General features: G+C 42.9%; 1 pseudogene; it reads left to right on the top strand.

Moving 5' to 3' along the window:
- Positions 1-10,755: 10,755 nt before the first annotated feature.
- LOC143929836 (pancreatic triacylglycerol lipase-like) lies at positions 10,756-25,419 on the top strand (annotated as a pseudogene).
- The last annotated feature ends 146 nt before the right edge of the window (positions 25,420-25,565 follow it).

A 25,565-nucleotide genomic window follows, 5' to 3' on the forward strand; every position in this document is an offset into this window, starting at 1 on the left:
TCTGACCATCTCCTGTACCATGTCCCCAGTCTGACCATCATCTGTACCATGTCCCCTGTCTCTGATCATCTCCTGTACCATGTCCTCTGTCTCTGACCATCTCCTGTACCATGTCCCCAGTCTGACCATCATCTGTACCATGTCCCCTGTCTCTGATCATCTCCTGTACCATGTCCCCTGTCTCTGATCATCTCCTGTACCATGTCCCCAGTCTCTGATCATCTCCTGTACCATGTCCCCTGTCTCTGATCATCTCCTGTACCATGTCCCCTGTCTCTGATCATCTCCTGTACCATGTCCTCTGTCTCTGACCATCTCCTGTACCGTGTCCCCTGTCTCTGATCATCTCCTGTACCATGTCCTCTGTCTCTGACCATCTCCTGTACCGTGTCCTCTGTCTCTGACCATCTCTTGTACCATGTCCTCTGTCTCTGACCATCTCCTGTACCATGTCCTCTGTCTCTGACCATCTCCTGTACCATGTCCCCTGTTTGACCATCTCCTGTACCATGTCCCCTGTCTCTGACCATCTCCTGTACCATGTCCTCTGTCTCTGACCATCTCCTGTACCATGTCCCCTGTCTGACCATCTCCTGTACCTTGTCCCCTGTCTCTGACCACCTCCTGTACCATGTGCCCTGTCTCTGACCACCACCTGTACCATGTGGCCTGTCTCTGACCACCTCCTGTACCATGTCCCCAGTCTCTGACCACCTCCTGTACCATGTCCCCAGTCTCTGACCACCTCCTGTACCATGTCCCCAGTCTCTGACCACCTCCTGTACCATGTCCCCAGTCTCTGACCACCTCCTGTACCATGTTCCCCAGTCTCTGACCACCTCCTGTACCATGTCCACAGTCTCTGACCACCTCCTGTACCATGTCCCCAGTCTCTGACCACCTCCTGTACCATGTCCCCAGTCTCTGACCACCTCCTGTACCATGTCCCCAGTATCTGACCATCTCTTGTACCATGTCCCCAGTCTCTGACCATCTCTTGTACCATGTCCCCAGTCTCTGACCATCTCTTGTACCATGTCCCCAGTCTCTGACCATCTCTTGTACCATGTCCCCAGTCTCTGACCATCTCTTGTACCATGTCCCCAGTCTCTGACCATCTCTTGTACCATGTCCCCAGTCTCTGACCATCTCTTGTACCATGTCCCCAGTCTCTGACCATCTCTTGTACCATGTCTCCAGTCTCTGACCATCTCTTGTACCATGTCTCCAGTCTCTTACCATCTCCTGTATAAAAATATATTTTTTTAAATATGTTTTAATATCGGTTTCGGTTTTCGGCCTAGTGTATTTTTCATTTTCGGTATCGGTTTCAGCACCAAAAAACACATTCGAGGCACCACTAGTTCAGGGTGATGTGCAGTGTTCATTTTTCACCACTCATAGAGTTTTGCTTTTAGGCCAAAAAGTTCAATTTTGGTCTCATCTGACCAGATCACCTTCTTCCACATGTTTGCTGTGTCCCCCACATGGCTTCTCGCAAACTGCAAACAGAACTTCTTATGACTTTCTTTCAACAATGTTTTTTTTCTTGTCACTCTTCCATAAAGGGCAGATTTGTGGAGAGACGACTAATAGTTGTCTTGTGGACAGATTCTCCTACCTGAGATGTGGATCTCTGCAGCTCCTTCAGAGTTCCCATGGACCTCTTGGCTCTTCTCTGATGAATGGTCTCCTTGCCCGGCCGGTCAGTTTAGGTGGACGGCCATGTCTTGGTAGGTTTTCAGTTGTGCCATTCTCTTTCCATTTTCAGATGATGGATTGAACAGTGCTTTGTGAGATGTTCAAAGCTTGGGAGATTTGGTTATAACCTAACCATGCTTTAAACTTCCCCACAACTTTATCCCTGACCTGTCTGGTGTGTTCCTTGGCCTTCATGGTGCGGTTTGTTCACAAAGGTTCTCTAACACACCTCTGAGGGCTGCAGAGAACAGCTTTATTTATACTGATATTAAATTACACACAGGTGGACTCTGTTTGCTAATTAGGTGACCTCTGAGGGCAATTGGTTCCACTAGATTTTGGTTAGGAGTATCAGAGTAAAGAGGGCTGAATACAAATGCCCCCCCACACTTTTCACATATTTATTTATAAAAAAAATTGAAAATCATTTATCATTTTCCTTCCACTTCACAAAAATGTGCCACTTTGTGTTGGTCTATCCCATAAAATCCTTACTGTAGTAAGTTGGTGACGGGGGCTCTTAAGCACCTCAGCCCTGGAAGTTTTTACCCCCTTCATGACCGGGCCATTCTTTTGTGATTCAGCACTGAGCTACTTTAACTGACAACGCCGTACACAAACAAAATGTATATTATTTTCTTCACACAAATAGAGCTTTCTTTTGGTGGTATTTGATCACCACTGGGGTTTATTTTTTATTTTTTGCTAAACAAATAAAAAAAAAGACCAACATTTTTGAAAAAAAATTATTTTTTTTTTGTTTCTGTTCCAAATTTTTGTAAATAAGTACGTTTTCTCCTTCACTGATGGCACTGATGGGGAGGCACTGATAAGGCGGCACTGATGGGCACCGATGAGGTGGCACTGATGGGCACTAATATGCAGCACTAATGGGGCACTGATAGGCGCCACTGATGGGTACAGAAAGGCGGCGCTGATGGGAACTGATAGGTGGCATGAATGGGCATTGATAGGCGGCATGGATGGGCACTGATAGGTGGCATGGATGGGCACTGATAGGTGGCATGGATGGGCACTGATAGGTGGCATGGATGGGCACTGATAGGTGGCATGGATGGGCATTGATAGGTGGCATGGATGAGCATTGATAGGTGGCATAGATGAGCATTGATAGGTGGCATGGATGGGCACTGATAGGTGGCATGGATGAGCATTGATAGGCGGCATGGATGGGCACTGATAGGCAGCATGGATGAGCATTGATAGGCGGCATGGATGGGCACTGATAGGTGGCATGGATGAGCATTGATAGGTGGTATGGATGGGCACTGATAGGTGCCATGGATGAGCATTGATAGGTGGCATGGATGGGCACTGATAGGTGCCATGGATGAGCATTGATAGGCGGCATGGATGGGCACTGATAGGCGGCATGGATGAGTATTGATAGGCGGCATGGATAGGCACTGATAGGTGGCATGGATGAGCATTGATAGGCGGCATGGATGGGCACTGATAGGTGGCATGGATGAGCATTGATAGGTGGCATGGATGGGCACTGATAGGTGGCATGGATGAGCATTGATAGGCGGCATGGATGGGCACTGATAGGTGGCATGGATGAGTATTGATAGGCGGCATGGATGGGCACTGATAGGTGGCATGGATAAGCATTGATAGGCAGCATGGATGGGCACTGATAGGTGGCATGGATGAGCATTGATAGGTGGCATGGATGGGCACTGATAGGTGCCATGGATGAGCATTGATAGGCGGCATGAATGGGCACTGATAGGTAGCATGGATGAGCATTGATAGGCGGCATGGATGGGCACTGATAGGTAGCATGGATGAGCACTGATAGGCGGCATGGATGGGCACTGATAGGGGGCATGGATGGGCACTGATAGGTGGCATGGATTTATACATATAAATGAAAGAAGACCTGAACTTTGGGGGAAAAATGTTTTTACTTTCTGCTATAAAACATACTCAAAAAATAAATCTAAATTTCTTCATAAATTTTGGTCAATATATATTCTGCTACATGTCTTTGATAAAAAAAATCCCAATAAGTGTATATTGATTGGTTTGTGTAAAAGTTATAGTGTCTATAAACGATGGGATATATACAGGGGCATCTCATAAAATTAGAATATCATCAAAAAGTTTATTTATTTCAGTAATTCAATTCATAAAGTGAAACTCATATATTTTATATAGAAGCGTTACAGAGTGATATATTCCAAGCATTTCTTTTCTTTCTTTTACATTTGATGATTATGGATTACAGCGAGTGACAACCCAAAATTCAGTATCTCAGGAAATCAGAATATCACAGAAGACCGATATAAAAAAGGATTTTTAATACAGAAATGTTGGCGCAGTGAGAAGTCTGTCCATGTAGAGTATAGTGTGCCCTCAATACTTGGTCGGGGGGTCTTTTCCATGAATTACGGCATCAATGCGGCGTGGCACGGAGGGGATCACCGTGTGGCACTGCTGAGGTGTTATGGAAGTCCGGGCTGCTTTGATATCTTCAGTAGAAAATATTGCATTTCATTTGGAGATGGCGGTCCCGGAGTCTGGAGGAGGAGTGGAGATGCACAGAATCCACATTACATGGGGTCCAGTGTGAAGCTTCCACAGTCAGTGGTGATTTGGGGGGTCGTGCCATCTGCTGGTGTTGGTCTGCTGTGTTTTATCAAGTCCAAAGTCAGCACAGCCCTCTACCAGGAAATTCTAGAGCTCTTCATACTTCCCTCTGCTGACCAGCTTTATGGAGATGCTGATCTCATTTTCCAGCAGGACTTGTCACCTCCCACACTGCCAAAACTACCAATACCTGGTTTAACCACTTGCCTACAGGGCACTTACACCCCCTTCTTGCCCAGACCATTTTTCAGCTTTCAGCGCTGTCACACTTTGAATGACAGTTGCACGGTTTCTGCTACACTGTACCCACCCAACACATTTCTTATCATTTCTTCACACAAATAGTGCTTTCTTTTGGTGGTATTTAATCACTGCTGGGTTTTTTTTTTTTTCAATCATAGCTGATCACATCTAAATACGTAAGCAACGTTTTTCACCTCACACTGATGGAGTGTGAGGTGAGGAGAGCGGATCAGCAACACTCCTTGGAGGAGAGACGTGTACAGGTAATCAGGGCACTGATTATCAATGTAGCTCCAGCAGTGCCAAGCGGTGACACCAATCAGTGCCCCTCAGTGACACCAATCAATGCCTGTCAGTGCTGCCATTCAGTGTTCATCAGTGCCGCCTATCATTGACCATAAGTGCCGCCTATCAGTGCTTATCAGTGCCACCTATCAGTGCCTATCAGAGCTACCCATCAGTGCCCATTAATGCTACCTATCAGCACCCACCAGTGATACCTATCAGTGCTCATCAGTGCCGCCTATCATTGACCATAAGTGCCGCCTATCAGTGCCCATCAGTGCTACCCATCAGTGCCCATTAGTGCTACCTATCAGCACCCCCAGTGATACCTATCAGTGCTCATCAGCGCCACCTATCATTGCCCATCAGTACAGCATATTCGTGCCTCCTCATCAGTGCCTCCACATCAGTGCCCATAAGTACCGCCTCATCAGTGCCCATATGTGCCACCTCATCAGTGCCCATCAGGTTTTTAGCTACATGCCACGGTATATGATTTTCAGTTATTATATATGCTATTGGTTTACTTCCTCACGTTTGATATCTTAGCGCTGCACTTATTTTTACACATAACCTATATCCATTACACCTTCTGTGCTGGCTGCTACGATTTAGCGCAGTATTTATATATATTCAATAATCACTTTCTACCCAGGCCAATTCTGACATTTCTCTCCTACATGTAAAAATCATATTTTTTTTGCTAGGAAATTCCATAGAACCCCCAAACATTATATATGTTTTTTTTTTTTTTTTTTTAGCAGAGACCCTAGCGAATAAAATGGCGATTGTTGCAAATTCTATAGGTAGGAAACCTGAGTATCTTATAGGCCACATAAAAATAGTATTCCTTATATTTCCTGATAGTCTTGCAGGACAAAAAAGGGGCATCCAGCGAGAATCTGCCTGACGAGAAGCAAAAAAAAAAGAGGAAAGAGAAAGGGAGAGAAAAAAGGAAAAAAGTGGTCTCTGTGGGAATTCACTGCAACATCACTTTTATCGGTAGCGGTAGAGGGGCCCTTCCTTCTACCGCACTCAAGTGCCCTGCGCCGCTTTACCAGATCCATAGGCAGCATCAGAAGGCAATCGGATGTTGTCCCTTGTGTGTCATGGAGACGAGTGAGGGAAAGATGGCCCCCACCCATCTCCATATCATTGCAGGGTAGAAGCGACGTCAAAATGTCACTCAGCTTTTTTTTATGAATTTTTTATTATTGCATTTTATTGTAAATATGAAATCGGAGGTCTTTTTGACCCCAGATCGCATATTTAAGAAGTCCTGTCATGCTTTTTTTTTTTTCCTATTACAAGGGATGTTTTCATTCCTTGTAATAGGAATACAAGTGACACCATTTTTTTTTTTTTTTTTTTAAAGGAACAGTGAAAAAATAAAAGGAAAAATAAATTAAAAAAAAGAATTTTTTTTAAATGCGCCCCGTCCCACCGAGCTTGTGTGCAGAAGCAAACGCATACGTGAGCAGCGCCCGCATATGAAAACGATGTTCAAACCATCCATGTGAGGTATCGCCGTGATTGGTAGAGTGAGAGCAATAATTCTAGCCCTAGACCTCCTCTGTAACTCAAAACATGCAACCTGTGTCGATTTAACGGGCAATTGCACGGTCGTACGACGTGGCTCCCAAACAAAATTGACGTTCTTTTTTCCTACAAATAGAGCTTTCTTTTGGTGGCATTTAAACACCTCTGCGGTTTTTATTTTTTGTGCCGGGCGACAATTTTGAAAAAAACGCATTATTTTTTTACATTTTGCTATAATATATATCCCCCAAAAATATATATATAAAAAAAATTTTTTCCTCAGTTTAGGGCGATACGTATTCTTCTACATATTTTTGGTTAAAAAAAAAAAAATCGCAATATTATTGATTGGTTTGCCCAAAAATTATAGCGTTTACAAAATAGGGGATAGTTTTACGGCATTTTTATTAATATTTTTTTTTTACTAGTAATGGCGGCAATCAGCGATTTTTTTTTTTTTTTTTTTTTTTTTTTTTTTTTTTTTTTTTTTTTTTTTTTTTTTTTTTTTTTTTTTTTTTTTTATCGTGACTGCGACATTATGGTGGACACATCGGACATTTTTGACACATTTTTGGGACTGTTGTCATGCATACAGCAATCAGTGCTATACAAATGCCGATCACAGGGAGCAGAGATCAGTGACACTGTCATTAGGCAGAACGGGGAAATGCTTGTTTGCATTATTATCTCCCCGTTCTTCCTGCCCGCGAGACGATCACGGGTATCCCTGCGGCAATCGAGTCTGCGGGACTCACGGAGGTTCCGACTGGCGCGCACGCGATGGCACAGTGGCAAATTTAAAGGGACGTACCTGTCCGTGCCATTCTGCCAATGTACATCAGCGTGCACCGGTTCGGCAAGTGGTTAACCTCCCTGTCGGTATGATTATGTTAGATTTTTGTGTCTCAAAGTGGTACATTGTTTTGCATAGAAATTTGGCTTTTTATATTGTAGGCCTGGAATTCTTAGGAATAACTCACTTAAAGAGGAGTTTCCCTTAAAAAAACAAAATTGAAAGTCAGCAGCTACAAATACTGTAGCTGCTGACTATTAATAATCAGACACTTATCTGTCCCAGGGTCCAGCGATGCAGGGAAACTAAGCCCCGCTCGCCCCCCCTCCTCTCGGCGGCGCCGGCATTGCAACTGTGGGCACCCAGCTGTGGCTTCATATGTCTATTTCCCAAAGACAATCTCTGGATATGACGGGTATAGGGTATATACCCTATAGCAGTGATGGCGAACCTTGGCACTCCAGATGTTTTGGAACTACATTTCCCATGATGCTCAACTACTCTGCAGAGTGGAAGAGCATCATGGGAAATGTAGTTCCAAAACATCTGGGGTGCCAAGGTTCACCATCACTGCCCTATAGGGTCTTCTTATAGCCTAGGCCATCCTTATGTATAGCAACAATTATTTTTTTCAAATCCTCAGAGAATTCTTTGCCATGAGGTGCCATGTTGAACTTCCAGTGACCAGTATGAGAGAGTGAGAGTGATAACACCAAATTTATCACACCTGCTCCCCATTCACACCTTAGACCTTGTAACACTAACGAGTTGCATGACAGCGGGAGGGAAAATGGCTAAAAGGGCCTGGTAAAGGACTGGGGGGTGAACCCTTGCTCTTTTTTTCAATGAGTTTTATTCGCACGTTCGGCAAATACCGAACGTTATGGGCCATTCGTGCCAGATTTGCGTGGCACTCATGGCCCACAATGCACTGCGCCATCGCAGTGCATTGCTGCCTCATGATTGGCCAAGCATGCACTGTGACCCCACAAGCTTGGCCAATCACAGCGCCAGCAGTGAAGAAAGCAATAATTGCCCACAGGTAAGATGCCTGTGGCCAATTATAGCTCAGGGGGGTTTAGTACACGCCCCACACTATATAAGGCCACCAGCGCGGTGGCCTTGTGTAGTGTGTTCTGGCATGCAGGGAAAGAGCAGCACAGGCTCTCTACCGGCATGTGGAAGGCAATGTCCTTGCCTCGCTGGATAGGGCGGTCAGCAGTAAGGTGCATATTACTGCTGACTCATGGTCCAGAAGGCATGGACAGGGACGTTAGGATGGATCTTGAAAATGGATCACTGGCCAGAGCTTGCACAGTATCCAATTTTTCAGCCCCTGTTTAACAGGGGCGTGTGATTACAATTTTTGATGTAATGCTTTGCAGCGTGGCTCATTCCTGCACTCCAAATAGAGTATGTGGGAGAGGTTGCAGTGTCGTAGCACCAGCACCAGTGCCTAAGGCCCAATTTTTCAGCCCAGGGGGCTGTTAATGGGCAGGGGGGCTACCCATGGCATTTTTCTCAATGATTTTCCTCCATATTGCCGGAACCAGATATTACATTAAAACTGCAAGCAGTTTTAAATTACTTTTTTTCTGTTAAATGTCATTTTGTGCAGGGACTGTTCTAAACACGGGAAACACGTGGCACTTCACAGGCATACAATAGACACCCCCCAGGCACGATATTTAAAGGAATATTTCACTTTTTTTTCCCACTTTAATCGTCATTAAAATCAGTGTTCCCGAAAAAACTAAAAAAACTATTTTGGCATTGACCCATGTCCCCAAACCCCTTTTAGGACAATATCTTGCATATTAGCCATTAAAATTAGCACTTTTTATTTTGAACGTTCGAGTCCCATAGACTTCAATGGGGTTCTAAAGTTCGCACGAATTGTCGGTCCATTTGAAAGTTCTGGTGCGAACCGAACCGGGGGGTGTTCGGCTCATCCCTACTGGTGAGCGACTGCATAGCTAGCTGGAGAATTGCAGTTAAAATTACTGTAAAGGCAGAATTATTATTATTTTATTTTTTTAATCTTTATGCATTCAAATAAAAAGCCTTCTGTGTACAGCAGTCCTCCTAATATTTACCTGAGGTCCCTTTAGATCCAGCGATGTTGCAGGAGTGTTTCAGCTGTCCAGGATTCCTCTCCCCTCTCCCCTCATTGGCTGACTAACTTTGACAGCAGTGGGAGCCAAAGAGGAGAGACGGGTGATGAGCCAGGCGCTAGCTCCATGTGTAAATGGACACGGCTCGGGTGCCCCATAGCAAACTGCTTGCTGAGGGAGCGGCCAGGAGCACTGAAGAAGGACCTGCGAAGAGGAGGCTCTGGCTACTCTGTGCAAATCCATTACACAGTGCAGGTAAGTATAACATGTATGTTGTCTGTTCACTGTGGATCCTTTCCCCATTGTTTGGATGGAAAAGAGCCAGTACCTAGAATTTTCTCTTTAAACTCAACTGGTAAAGAAGATATTTTTGGAATAAGCATCCTGCATGTGATGTACTATAGAGAGGTGGTGAGAGCTAACCCGCTCATGCGCCAAGTTTAGTTCTGCAGTTGGACTCCTGGAGCCCTAATCTAGACCATGAGAATTGTAAGACTACCAAAGTGCCCCAGGCATAAAAGGCGTTTGATATGGACAGACTAGAAGGTCTAGAACCCACATCTGTGCATGTATAGAGTGTGAGCTTGGGTGGAGAATTCTTCCAAGGAGTATCCATGAAGGCCCTGTATGTAGGTGGGGCCATGTGAAGGGAAACTGAGCACTGCTTACACCCCTAGTTTAGGGATTTCAGCAAAATTGATATGCTGAGAAATGTTACATAATTGGTAAGGTTGATTAAATTCACCTAGCCATCCAGCTCGACTTGATTGTGTGTGTCTACAATTTTCCATACCCCTGTCCTCTGGAAGGTTTTACCCACCCATGTAGGCTTACTGCCTAAACTGATATTAGAAGGGAAATTTTTGAATTAAAACATGGAAGCTGCCACTGCTGACTATTTTCAAAAGTCATTCTGGAGGTTGTCATCCCATTTTACTGAATTACTAACAGTGATACTAAGATAAGAAAAGAATGGGTGTCACCACTGTTAGTCAACATTCTCAAAAGGAACAAGTTTTTCTGTCTGTCAGGACTTCCAAGTCTCTGTCCTGGGTCAGTTATGGAGATTAGGAACAACCACTCTATTAACTGCATGCATGTTTTCAGGTCTGACTGAAGTAGAAGCCATTGTATGTACTGCCCCTTAACCTGGAATCCTATGCCTATATTTACTCTATTGCAGGGCTGGACTGGGACAAAAATTTGGCCCTGGACTTCATCCAGACCGGCCCACTTTAATTTTGCAAATGCACACAAAAACAGTATATAAACTATACGCAATTGCACAAAAAAATAAATGATTAATCAATTACCGTGATTAATGATTAATCAATTACCGTGGACAGTGACAATAAATTATTAATCAATTACCCTGATCAGTGACAATAAATTATTAATCTGTTATCGTGACCAGTGACATTAAAGCGGTTCTCCATCCTAAAGTGTAATCTCCCGGTAGTCCCGATGGCCAGTACAGGCCTGCTCTATTGTATCTCCTTGGTGATGGAGCTATTTATTCCAGACCCCAGCATTTTCGACAATGGTCATTTCTGTACCTTCTTTGGTTAGTAACTTGGTATTGGGGACAAAAGACTTATGGATTGCATGCTTATTATGAGACAGCATTTTGAAACCTATCCAAGCTAGCATGTGAAGACTCTTGGAAGATTTATACATATCAAGCCCCTTCACATTTTCTTGAGTGGGTTCCACTTTTAGCTGTCCTCAGCTGCTCAGTCAATTTTCGCTCCTGATGGTATCGTGAAAAACCAGTCCATAATCATATGCTTTTGTTTCTCCAGCTGCTCAAATCTGCTACGACAGGCTGGGATGTTTCACAGATGAGCCCCCCTATTTTGTCTCACTGGCCAGACCTATCAGTCCCTTACCATGGGCACCAGAGGTGATCAACGTTCGCTTCCTGCTCTATACTGTAAATAATCCTAACCGGAACCAAGTAAGTCTGCTCAAAGTTGGATGTACACGGGAGAGGAAAGGTTCCCCCAGCTATCATGTAGTTAAATTACTGGTAGCTGACCACTTTTCTTTGTCACAGGACAGAAAATGAGAAAAAACTGCTATCAGGGAAAATCTCCTATCGGGGACGTCCCTCACCGTCATTAGGACAGGAAATGAGAATTGCCATGGTGGGACCAATGGAATAAGCAAACCAACTTAAGATACACTTAAAGGCCCTGTCTAACCATGCACTATAGTTGTAGAAAGCCTCTCAATTCAGTTTGCACCCTTGCTGAACAGTTGGCTTAGGGGCATGCTGACATGCGCCGTTGATAAATGAGCTGAAATGCTGCTTGACGCATAACAATCTGAAGTAGATTGCACTTCTTTTAATTTAATTTTTTCCCAGTACCCATGAATGTTGTGCTGTGTTTTAACATGTAGGCCCATCCACAATGGCCCTACCAATGGTGTAACAATGCTAATAAGCAATGGTGGAGAAAGGGTTCACCACAAGAAGTGTGAAGTGTGTGTACATTTTTTTTTTTTATACTATACTGTTTAGACTTGCAGGGCAAGTAGTATGACTGCAGGTGCCATACACGATGTGCAGCATATATCAAACTTGCAAATGTTTCAGCTTGTATATGTGACCACCTAATAAATAAAATTGAACCTGACATAATTTCATTAAATAACCCATTACAAGAAACTGTTTCCTCTAGCTCTATTGGTTGTCCTCTATTGATGACTAAACTTGGACCCTATACATGATGGTCATGAACATGGGAATAGCCTCGATCATTTAAGAACGTGTCCCTTAATCTTCCAGGCAAAAGTAAAATTACCCTTGGGTCTCTTACCAGTCCTCTAGCACAATGGTTCTCAACCCTGTCCTCAAGTACCCCCCCAACAGGCCATTTTTTCAGGTTTTAATTTTATTTTGCACAGGTGCTTTAAATCAGTCAATGACTTGGTATTTTGGACAGCTATTTTATCTAAGAGAAATTCCAAAGACTTGGCCTGTTGGGGGTACTTGAGGACAGGGTTGGGAACCACTGCTCTAACACATGGCACACCATGACCCTGCTGTCCCATGGGGCATTATGAGTAGAGGTACAGAGACGTCTCTTTTTAATTAAAACAAGAATTCCTGCTGACTGTGTTCAGCTATAGAGCTCTTTAATGCCACGTACACACAACCGGACTTTCCGGCAGAAAAGGTCTGACGGACTTTCGACAGACTTCCGAATGAACGGACTTGCCCACACACAAACGGACTAGGTCAGTTCGAAAGTATGTTTGTTTTGAACGTGATGACATAAGACAGGACTAGAAAAGAAAGTTCAAAAGCCAGTAGCCAATAGCTTCCCTTGCGTCGTATTTGGTCTGTCGGACCAGCATACAGATAAACGGTTTTGCCGGTAGGAATTGAGTCCGTCAGACAGATTTGAAACATGTTCTATTTCTAGGTCCGGATTTTTTTTAATGAAAAATCAAGTTGTGGGTATATATATATATATATATATATATATATATATATATATATATATATATATATATATATATTATCCCTTTTTCCTAATACATATGTCACATGACCCAGCTCTTTCCCAGCCAGTCTTCAGAGAAACATAAACAGGAAGCATTTTTAGTCCTCTGCTACTGGTCACATCTTCACTATAAACAGCCTTTGGAATGCAGAGTAAAAAAAAACCATTAAACTGCTTTAAATTGTTATGCAAATAAATATTTGAAATAAAAACTTTTTCTATTTTGCAGAAATACCATGGTGTGGGTGGATTTCTGCCAGTCACAGGCTGGATCACGCCCCTTCAGCCTGTGTCTTTAAACGGAGAGGGAGGTGAAGCTACCATTAATCTACATGTAATATCCTACCACCATTGTGATTAGCTGGTTAGTGTGCATGAAGGAGGGAGTGGACTGTCATTTACCACTGTGTATACGCCTACATGTGTGACTCTATAGTCACATGGGCTGCTCAGATGTGATAGGGAGGAAATTCTCAGCATAGAAATTCGCTGAAAACTGAGCATGTGCAGATTTTCCACCATAGCTGCAAAATCCCTAGCTGCATTGCGGACATGAACAGAAGGTGGAGATAGAGCAGCAGGATCAACCAGGGTGTTTTTTGTTTTTTTTGCAGACTACAATAAACAAATCTCATAGTGACTGCAGGAGTATGAACTGCATGTAATACACAATTCATTGATGGGTGTAAAGTTTGGGTTGTGTTTTTTGCCTGCAGGCATTGTGGGTGCAATCTCAGGCTCCTGCAAACTCTCGGAATAGCTGGAATGCCCGTACCTCATATGGGCAGGCGGTTACCTGAGAATAGAAAGTTGCCTGAAAAGCAGGAGGGACATGTAACCTGTTCCAAAGGTGAAATTATCTTTTTAAATTGGAGTGTATAAACCTTGGTAAAACCTGGTCAGATTACTACTGGTCATGTCACTGCTTTAGTATCCATCATCACCTCTGTTGTGTTTAAATGGAGAACTTCATGAGGTACCAGAGGCTCAGTACAGTAGCCAGAATTTAAAAAATTAGCTCTACAATGTAGACTGTTGATTAATACTACAGACTAATATTTGGGCCCCTATGTGTGCCTAAAAAGAAATACTCTGAGAACATGGCACACTCTTAATAAAGCTTTAAATAAACACCTCAGGAGCCAATTAAAGCCCATTGCACCCTTGAAAAAAAGAAATGCTCTTCTCCATTCCCAATGACAATCCCATTTAGCTGAATAGCCAAATTTAGGCACAGAACAAACTCCATTTTAGCTGATTACGTAGCTGAATACATCATTGTAGCTGATGTAATATCATTTCCAGATGATCAGCACTCTCCATGTCTCCTCAATCTTTGGCACCAACTTTAAACCCAGCCGGAAATCCATATTCATCATCCATGACTTGGTGGAGACGGGGGACAAGCTGTGGTTGGTAGAGATGTGTCAGGTCAGTGTGGCTTCAAGAAAGAGGACCTGGCCAACTTTCCTATGAATTATGACCCCCTCTTGCATACCTTCCTCTGTTGTAGGCTCTCCTGAAGGTGTCAGATGTGAACTGTTTCTGTGTAGACTGGAGTGGAGGATTGTTTGCCCTCTACACACAAGCATCCAGAAATATCCATGTGGTTGGTGCTGAAATTGCCTATTTCTTGCGCTTTGTACAGGTATTCACCATGCCAGTAAGTTGTACTTGAGCTGAAGCTCATTGCTTCACTCTACCTTTTCTACAGAATTCTAAAAACATCACAATGGGGTAGGTTTACTAAAACCAAAGAGTGCAAAATCTGGTGCATCTCTGCATAGGAACCAATCAGCTTGTATGTTTTATTGCCAAAGCTTAAAGTGGAAGTAAACCCTTCTATCATTTTCAGTCAAGGAAGCTGCCATCTTGGCCGCTAATGATTCTCCAACTGTCATAATGCTGCACATGTGATCAGTTAGGAAACCAGCCATTGGATGGTTTGAAAATTTGGTTGAGAGCACAACCAATGTGAAAGTTAGCATTTTCGGCATGCCGGGAATGTAAGTGTTTTTTGAAATTGGGTTTACTTCCACTTTAATTGAACAAGCTGAAGTTAGAAGCTGATTGGCTACCATGCACAGCTCCACCAGATTCTGAGTTCCCAAGGTTTAGTATCTAACCCAATATTTCTTATTGGTAACAAGTAAAATAGAGGGGGAAAGTTGCATTCAACGCATTTCAAAGCCTGGCAGATGAAATGGGTTCATCTTTCTCAGGCAGTGTTTGGCTATCAAATGCATGACGTCTACCTGAATGGGCACGGTCTGGGGGCACACATCGCTGGTGACGCTGGAAAGAGCCAGAAGGGAATTGGAAGAATTTCTGGTAGGTGATGTGGAGTTCTGGAGCTTTGTGACTCTGATTTTGTAACATCTGACATATTGCCAGCAGGTATACACTGCAAACTTCAATCGGTTCCTGATGAACCAGCTGAAATTCGTTTAGTGGTTGGCACTGTCACAGACTCTCACGTATCATCTTTTGGATTGGAAAAATTGAAGGAACCAGGCAGAAAATTGTCATCTGAACAGTGCCTTCTCCCAATCAGATGCAGCAACTGTTTGGGTTTTCTGATGGGCAGCATCAGTTGTCTGAATATAATCGCCCTTGTGTGTGTGTTCCCCCCCCCATCTGGTGATCCAGCCAGTAAGTCTGTTTGTTCTTTTGAAGGAAAAAAAATATGAAATCTCTCCAGCAGCCTGAAATGGATGAGGCAAACAATTTAACACTGGTAGGGGTGCTTCCATTGATTAGCATTTATCCATGTAAAACCTTTCGCCATTAAATAAAATGTGCAACTGCTTATAAATTGTTAAACTAGAGTTTGTCTTTAATTTGTTGGTGTACTTAAATCTGCTTGTACATCTAACACTCCCCTCCCCCAAGACTGGCCATGCTGGTGTCCAAAGGTGCTCCTTCATCCAGATTATGGGCACGCTAATACAGGAGGAGTTATTGGCCAGATCACCAGGTGAAAATGGAGAGAAAAGAAATGCAGCCACCACATATGATTAGTAAGCAGCAATATGCTACATCTTTGGTGTTGGGTTTCATACCACTTTAACATTGGCAGATCTCCTACTTTACCCAGCCTATGATTGACCACCAATGAAAGGAAGCAGTGGCCGGATAAAGTTAACCTTGATTGCGCGCTCCTCCTATCACCATGTTCTTGTGAACACTGCTGAATACACTGCTTCTCATGGCCCTCAGCTAAACACAAGCTGAGGCCCAACAGCATCTCTTCTTAGTAATACACATTGGCTGCCACCTAGGGGGCAGCAGCCCCGGGAGAATAGCATTTCTGAAGAAGCTTCCCAAACATTTATCTTCTCCCCAGCCACCTTCTAGGTGCTCCTTCCCAAGGATTGGCTGAGGTCGGATAAATAGTCATGACTTCAGTGACTGACCCTCCTAACTATTTATGGAAACCTCTTCCAAAGGGAGACAGGAGGATTTGACCACCAAGCTTGGGGAAAACCTAACCAGACCAAAAAAAATACACTTAGACTGACTGACTAGGGCAGGGTGCTACATGGAGTATTCGTAAAACCTGTCAAAGATTTTTACTTGCCTATTCAGGTTTGGATCCAGCTGGTCCCCATTTTGAAAACGCCCCACCTGATCTGAGACTGGACCCTACAGATGCAGTTTTTGTTGATGCCATTCACACAGATGTGTCTTCTGATGTTTTTCATCTTGGTAAGGTTTTGGCTTCTGCACGGTGTTGAAACCATTCTAGAGTCTGTGTGGGGTTGTGTGTTTTTTGTGGTGTTTTTTTTTTCCATGGGGTGATGTGAGTCGTATACATTTCTTGCTTTTTGGTCTTCTGTAATTGGAAGCAGAACATTGGCTCTTTAGAAATTTTTTCCAGGGGAAGTATGATGGTCTGTAATGATACACCACCCCCTTCTGATCTTTAGTTGACCTTCAGAAAGTATATCTGTAGGTTTGTCTTTTGGCAAAATGCATTGTAGTCACAGGGAAGGCAAAACTAAGGTGGTTAAGGATCTTCTCAGTTTTAATGGCTCCAAAGCTTCAACTATTAGACTCTTTTTTTTTTTTTTTTTTTTTTTTTTTTTCTTGAGCAAAAAAGCTGCTAGCTGTAAATATGACTTCCAAAGAAACACTGAAGGGTTTCCTTTTTTATAGGAAGTGTTTTTTCCCAACCAATCCCCCCCCCCCCCTTTTTTTTTTCTCCCTAAGCAGTGCTGCTCATGGTAAAATTAAGAATGAACTGACAAGATTAAGGCCTGATTCACACCTATGCCTTTATAGTGCATTTTGCAGATTTGCACTACAGTCCATTTAACATGGCTTCCTATGGAACACGTTCTATATAGCAAAAATGCATAGGTATGAATCAAGCCTTGGTTGACCTCCCAATGACTTGCCATTATTTCTCTGTAATTGTGCAACTGCTTTTCAGTCAGACTCCGATTAGCATCTGTAACTTGCCTTTGTGTGTTTAGGTTTTGGCATGAAGCAGACAGTTGGCAATGTTGACTTCTTCCCCAATGGCGGGGAAAGGATGCCTGGCTGTGACAAAATGTATTTTAGATTCTGAAGATCTTGATAACATGATTTCAGGTAACATAATGGTTCCTAATTTACTGTACACTGTTGTAGTGGTCAACAATGGCTTATAATTGCACAAGTTGCTTTTCAGAGCTTCATGAGAAGGTCTTCTGCAACCACTAAATGAGTGCCACGTTCTTTACAGGGAGCATCCTGAAGCCTGATGGTTTCATTGGTTACCCTGCTTCATCATACAGTGCTTTTCAAGAGGTTAGTCTTAATGCAGCGCCCCACCCCCAACCTAATGCTATTGCAAAATTCTCACAATGCAAGAAAATGGCAACACTAGTTAGGCCATCTTTAACAGAGCCAAGTAACATGTTGTTAACAGCAACTAGTTTCACTAGAGTGCTATTTAAAGTGGTTGTAAAAGCTCAACGTTTTTTCACCTACATGCATGAAGGTAAAAACCTTCTGTGTGCAGTAGTGCCAGCCCCCTGCCAGGGCGGAACAGTGGTGTAGTGGTTAGCACTCTCACCTAGCAGTAAAAAGGGTCGCTGGTTCGAATCCCAACCACGACACTACCTGCCTGGAGTTTGTATGTTCTCCCTGTGCCTGCATGGGTTTCCTCCGGGTACTCCGGCTTCCACCCACACTCCAAAGACATGTAGGTAGGTTAATTGGCTTCTGTCCAAAATTGGCCCTAGTATATGAATGGGGACCTTGGATTGTGGGCTCCTTGAGGGTAGGGACCAATGTGTGGGGATAAGGGCAATTGTAGAAACTCACTCAGGTTTAACTGGATGGACTGGTGTCTTTATTCAACCTTACTAACTATGTAATATGTGCACTTAATAAGTGCACAAAGGCCTGGACTCTCTCATTGGCTGAGACAGCAGTGGGAGCCATTTGCTGTCAATCAAAGCCAGTGAGAGAGGGGGCATGGGCAAGCCACAGCTGCATGATGACACGCAGAGTCACAGTTCATGAACAGCAAGAAGGAAGGGCCAAGAGTGACGAGGAACCCGAGAAGAGGATTGGGGCTGCTCTGTGCAAAACTGCACAGAGCAAGTTAGTATGACCTCTACTGTAAGTAGACTGAAGACCTTTCCTATAACCCCCTTATTTCACCTAGAAAGTATGTAAAGCCAAAATGTTAATTTTGAATGAGGAGGGGTTAAACTGACCTCACTGGAGTGCTGGGCTGTGGGGGTGGGGTTAGGTCGAGGCTGGCTCAGGCTCTCAATGATTCGCTCAGCCAGGTGGTAGATCCAAGCCATACGGTCGCAATATTTCCCAAGCCTGGACCTGCTCAGTTGACATTGGGCTTCAACCCACTTGCCGCTGAAAATGAATCCCATGATCCACAGGAGGAAGTACATTTAAACGAGCTTTGGCTGTACTTCTCTAAGTTGTGATATGTGAATGGGAACATATAACAAATAGTAATGTTATCCTAGCTGCAAAAGGTGATCTTTATCAGCATTTTTTTCTTTTAACATGCAAGCTTTCAGGAGGACTTGGATCCCTTCATCAGACCTGCTAGGTTTGAAATTCAGAAATGACAGTCTGACAGAGTTGAAGTATTCAGAAATGCTTGCATCTTGACTCAAATTGGCCAAAAAAAGGTATTTCTTCTCTCCAACTTTATGGATTAATCAATGGCTAACAGAACATAATACTTCACTGCAGCAGAAGTGGAAATGCTATACATTGAGTAGGTGTGCTCAACACTTTGTTTCAGTATAGAGCAAGGACTGTTGAATGCTGGTATTAAATACCCCCCAATCCTAAAAAGACCTAAGCAATTTTAAATTACACGATTGTCACCAAGACAGAAGGGTGATTTTGGAGGGGGGGGGGGGGGGGGGAAATCTCCCAATAGGGACACATCAACAAAAAATGAAATCTTTCCAATGGGACATGGATGTCAAATGACAAGTCTTCTACAAAAGTTTTGGTTCTAGATCAGTGTTTCAACTTTTTTTTTTTTCTCCAGCCAAGGCACCCTTTAAAACCCTACACAATCAAAAGGCATCCTATTCTAAAATGTAAAAAAACTAAACATTTTAAATGTTGCTGTGTTATGTAAAGCTATCGGGACACCCAACATGAGAAACAAGTTATTCTTCCAAAGTAGATCTACCATCGCACATTGGAACTGACTACTAGTAATGCAATGTTTCTCTTCTCCCTAAGTGCTGACTGAGAGGAGTGGGAGTGACGCAAACAAGGATGCCGTGCAGGCACTTGACGTCGCCCTAATCAAATTGATTGTTAGGACTCCAGCAGTTGGCAGGTTCTATTAGTGCACTATGGCTTTGTGTAACCAAAAGGCAGGCTTGATCCACCTGAGGGCTTGTATGCAATTTTATTGGGCATTTTGCCAAGGCACCCTAAAGGTACTCCACCTTAGTTGAAAGTCTGCTCTAGATCACATTAATCCTGATAGAACAGATAGGATGGTAGTAGAAACTTCACAAATCTGGCAGTTTCTTTATGGCTCCCCCCAATAAGCACTACGATTCAAAACATGCCTTCTGAACTTTCCTCCTAGGGATCTGGGTTCCCAGGCACCAAAATAAGTTGTGCCTTCATAGGGTACAAGGCGGATGAATATGTGCTTGGTCATTTTCAAGACTCTACAATCAACGTAAGTAGCTTCTGAAATGGATATTTTGATGATAGGCAACTCCTATCCTCATATTGATTAGTGGTTCCAAATTAATAATAACTACTGCAGTAGGGAAGAGACACAAAAGATACGCTCAGCATCTTTCCAAATAACTGTTCTCCTTTATTATGACGCATTTGAAGGGTTTTATACACATGATTATGTAGGTATCACATTAATATCACAATTGTACGTTTATGGTAACAAGGGGCGTAACATAGGCAGGCTAATTCTAATCAGGACTCGAAAGAATGCAAAACATGTACTGAAAACATTATTAGTGCCGTGTGCACAGTGAGGGCATCGTGCAATACATATAAAATAGAATACAATTATATACAGAACCTACAAATTTCCATTAGACCCCTTTCACACTGGGGCGTTTTTCAGGCGTTTTTCAGGCACTTTAGCGTTGAAAAAAGCGCCTGTAAAGCACTTGAAAGAAGCCTCATCTGCAATCCCAATGTGAAAGCCCAAGTGCTTTAAGAGCCCTTTCACAATGTCAGCGCCCCAAAAAATGCTCGTAAAGCGCCGCTTAAACTAGCAGCGCTTTACCAGCGTTTTTCGAGTGTTATTGGGGCGCTTTTAACCCGTGCTAGTGGCCAAATAAAGGGTTAAAAGCGCCCACAAAACCCTGCTGCCAATAGCATTTTGCAGGCGTTTTTCAGGCGTTTTACAGGCGCTTCCCATTGATTTCAATGGGAAGGGGCGCTTTAGGAGCGTTGTATTCACCGCTCCAAAAGCGCTGCAAAGAAGCTGCTTGCAGGACTTTTTTTGACGCCCTGCCAGCGCAGCGCCTCGGTGTGAAAGCACTCGGGCTTTTACATTGGGATTGCAGTTGCAGCTTCTTTCAGGCGCTTTTTTTAATGCTAAAGCGCCTGAAAAACGCCTGAAAAACGCCCCAGTGTGAAAGGGGTCTTACAGTTTCTTCTAGGAAGCTAGAAGTTTCATGGTTCACCCAACAAATGGCAGAATCCTTCAGACCTGTTGTGTTTGAAATTCAGGCTGAGCTGGTTACTGTAGATCTGCTTCTATTGTCAATCCCTAGGTTTCATTTTACATAAATTTGCCCTTCCTGGGAACTAGAGGGTCCTGACTCCTGATGACCAAAATGATTAAAGCTGGAATTACAGTATGGAGGCTGTTGTAGCCTTGCTCTTATACAGACCATAAACTAGCTAATTTTTTTACTTTAATGTAGGGTATACCTTGAACCATCTTTATGCTAAAGGGCATGCAAAAGCATGTATGTGTGATTTTTGAAATTTGATCAATGTTTTTTTGTGACCAACAAACTCCAGTCACATGTACACTAAGGTTAGAAGTGTCCCTTTTGCAGGGCGGTGCAGATATTGAGGGTTTTCCATAATGCCAAGAGCAATATTCCTCTCACAGAAAATGTTCTTATTCCTAGGCTGGAGGTACAACATATCGATCACAATCATGGGGTCGAAATATGTTTTGGGGTCTCTTTCCATGTCTCTTTGTGGACAGGATGAATGTTCCGGCCTGTATACAATTTACAGGTATGTTGGACTGCTACTGGTCTTGGGCATAGTAAAGGGGACCTGTGAGACATATTGGCCTAGCATGCATTCAGTTATATGTAAACTCCCTGTTGATGCAAGTCCTTGCCAATCTCCTAAATCTTGCAGGTGTCATTAAAATCCCTTGTGATTCTGCCATGAAGGTTTTTTCTCAAGCACTTCCTGTTACAGGGCAACACCACTCTGTCCCTGCATAGTCACATGACTTCCAATGGAGTATATAAGTGACCATTTCAACATACATTACGTACATACTCATGATCGGCCACTGTTGTCATTATCCATTGCTGATGTGGCTGTAGACAGGAAGTGGATGCAGAAGATGACCATTCTCAGTTTTGGGGGGGAGATGGCTTTTCTTCTCCCCACCCATAGTAAGTTAAAGATTAAGTGAGTTTACTCTATAATAAGGAAAAGATTATGGTGTGAGTTTACATCTACTAGATGTCGATCTTATCCGACCCTATCTCCCTAAACATTGGGTGCTGATCATCCATGGACAAGATGCTAGTTGCAAAGCTGATGTACCTCTACGGCAAATGTAATGTGCATGTCTGACAGACCTCAAATATAGCGGGTTCATCCCTACCTTTTGAAATAAGGACATTTTGAGATTATTTATGTTGGATGTTTTTTAATAAATTTCTGACTTGTATTTAACTTGTCTTCACTTATCAGAGGGATTGCCAATTAACGTTTGACTTTCTTTTCAGTGGACTCCTTCAATCTTTTTTAACCTACTCTTCTCTTGTTGACGTGGAGCTAGATGTGAATCCTGTCCAGACGGTGGAATTTGTCTGGCATAAAAGTATCTTCTCCATCCTGCATCCCAAGCTGGGTGCCTCAGCTGTCACATTGGTATACGGACCAAGTGGAGATATGTATGTATTACAATTGAATTTTTTGCAACCACTTGTAGACTTGAGTGCAACCTGTTGAGATAAAAAAAAAAAATAATTAAGTGCTACAATGATATCCAAATTCAGGTGTAATTGTGTCTTAAAATAAGCCAACCGGGGTCTATAGTGTTTCTGACTTTTTTGAGAATCTTACTGATTTGTACCGAATGTGTAATCTTTTCCCCTCGAAGAGGGCATTCTAAGAACTTTGAAATGTGTTGGCTTCACATCAGTAAAACCTTTGGCTATTCTTTGTGGCATTCTTCATTTTTACCTCAACGGAAGGCATGGTAGGGCAGTTTTTGTTTATCAGGAATCCTTTCCCTTATGCCAATTTGGCCTGTAAAGCCAATAAGAAAAACGGATGAAGTAACAAGCTGAAGCAAAAAAAAACTTTTATTGCATAAGACCTGGAGTTCTATAGTTGTTAAATCAGCCAAGACTCTGGAATAGTGTAGTGCAGGGATATGCAATTAGCGGACCTCCAGCTGTTGAAAAACTAGAAGTCCCATCATGCTCTGCCTCTGGGTGTCATGCTTGTGGCTATCAGAGTGGTGATATGCCTCATGGGACTTGTAGTTCTGTAACAGCTGGAGGTCCGCTAATTGCATATCCCTGGTGTAGGGCATAGCTCCAAGACACGTGGAACTGGCTTTTTGGACCTGTTTAGTGGCAGCTGGTTCCCAAAATTTTTTGAGGGGTGTAAACAAACTTAAAAATGCTAAACCCCTCCCATCAATTGCAGCCACGTGTGCCCATCATACGCAGCCCCTTGTGCCCTTCAAATGCAGATTAGCGAAAATGGCGACAATTTATTCACTATGGTCACACAATTGGGTGGGATCAGGGCACACTCTCTGTGCCCCTAGCCCACCCTATTTTTTTGTTTACAAACCTTTTTTACAAACCTTTTTTATTAAGGTAAAACGGGGTGTACAGGCACCAAGAGAACAAATACAAGTGTGAGATAGGATAAATCTGATGGCATGTACATCTCTCATGTCGCCTATGAACAGACCAGGGCATGATGCTTTGATCTAAAACATTCCATTGTAGCTCTGGCTGTATGTTTAGGGTCGTTGTCCTGTTGGAAGGTGAACCTTTCGCCTCTCAGGACTCTAACAGGTTTTCTTCTAAGGTTGCCCTGTATTTGGCTCAATCCATCTTCCCATCAACTCTGACCAGCTTCCCTGTCTCTCTGCTGAAGAAAAGCATCCCCACCACATGATGCTGCCACCACCATGTTTCACGGTGGGGATGGGGTGTTCAGAGTGATGTGCAGTGTTAGTTTTGCACGACACATGGCGTTTTGCTTTTAGACCAAAAAGTTAAATTTTATTATCTGACTGGAGTACACCTTCTTCCACATGTTTTGCTGTGTCCCCCCACATGGCTTCTTGCAAACTGTAATTGGGACTTCTTATGGCTTGCTTTCCTTTTGCCACTCTTCCATAAAAACTAGATTTGTGAAGTGCATGACTAATAGTTGTCCTGTGGACAGATTCTCCCACCTGAGCTGTGGATCTCTGCAGCTCCTCCAGAGTTACCATGGGCCTCTTGGCTGCTTCTGATGAATCCTCTCCTTGCCTGGCTTGTCAGTTTTGGTGGACGGCCATGTCTTGGTAGGTTTGCAGTTGTGCCATACTCTTTCTATTTTGAACAGTGCTCCATGAGATGTTCAAAGCCTGGTATATATATATATATATATATATATATATATATATATATATATATATATATATATATATATATATATATATATATATATATATATATATATATATATATATATATATATATATATATATAATATATATATATATTATAATTGTGTTGTAACCTAAAGCTGCTTTAAACTTCTCAACAACGTTATCCCTGACCTGTCTGGTGTGTTCCTTGGCCTTCATGATGCTGTTTGTTCACTAAGGTTCTCTGACAAACATCTGAGGGCTTCACAGAACAGTTGTAGTTATACTGAGATTAAATTACACACAGGTGGACTTTATTTACTAATTTCCGTAATAGGTCGACCCAAATATAAGCCGAGGCCCCTAATTTACCACAAATAACTGGGAAAACGTATTGACTGGAGTATAAGCCAAGGGCGTGAAATGCAGCAGCTACTGTAAGTGGCAAAGAGGGTCAACAATGCCCAGCTGCATGCCTCCCTGTGTCCTGTGCAGATCTGCCTACCTTCCAGTGTATAAGCCTCTGTGCCCATCTGCAGCCTCTGTGCCCATCTGCAGCCTCCGTGTGCCGCTCTGCATCCACCGATCAGCATATCATAAAAACATACGGCGGCCATCCCGGTGTTCAAAAGCCGTGCCTCCTCCTCGCCTGTGATAGGCTGAACACTGATTGCTGGGAAATTGAGAGTTCTGCCTATCACAGACGAGGAGGAGGCGTGGCTTTTGAACACTGGAATGGCCGCCGTATGTTTTTATGACACGCTGACCGACGGCTGTCTGTATGACGCGCTTATCAGGTAGGCAGACAGTGGTGACTTGAGTATAAGCCGAGGGGGCCACTTTCAGCCTAAAAAAAATGGAGTGAAAATCTTGGCTTCTACTGGAGAATATACGGTAGATGACTTCTGAAGGCAATTGGTTCCACTAGATTTTATTTGGACTATCAACCCAAATGCAAATGTACACCACACTTTTCAGATATTTATTTACAAAAAAATTTGGAAAACCATTTTTATCATAAATTTTTTTTTTTTTCCTTCCACTTTTCGATTATGTTTTACTTTGGGTGTTATTTACGAAAGGCAAATCCACTTTGCAAATGGAGCAAAATTGTAACGAAACAAATTAATAATAATAAAAAGGTTTTATTATTAGATCATTGCGTTCTAGGAGCAAAAATGTAACGAAACAAATTAATAATAATAATAAAAAGGTTTTATTATTAGATCATTGCATTTCATTTGTTTATTTCAGATAATTCAGATAATTCATTACTTCGGATAAATGCGTACTCGTTACATTCACTAACAGCCAAACTGGAAAGGAAATTCCAATACCTATAATTTAATAGATATTATTTTGAATTAAACTGATTTTTTTAAACTGACAATTGCGCACGTTGTACCCAAACAAAATTGATGTCCTTTTTT

Source organism: Lithobates pipiens, unplaced genomic scaffold (genome assembly GCF_037356315.1).
Source record: "Lithobates pipiens isolate NorthernLeopardFrog02 unplaced genomic scaffold, aLitPip1_a1.2 Scaffold_25, whole genome shotgun sequence".
NCBI classification, from domain to species: Eukaryota; Metazoa; Chordata; class Amphibia; order Anura; family Ranidae; genus Lithobates; species Lithobates pipiens.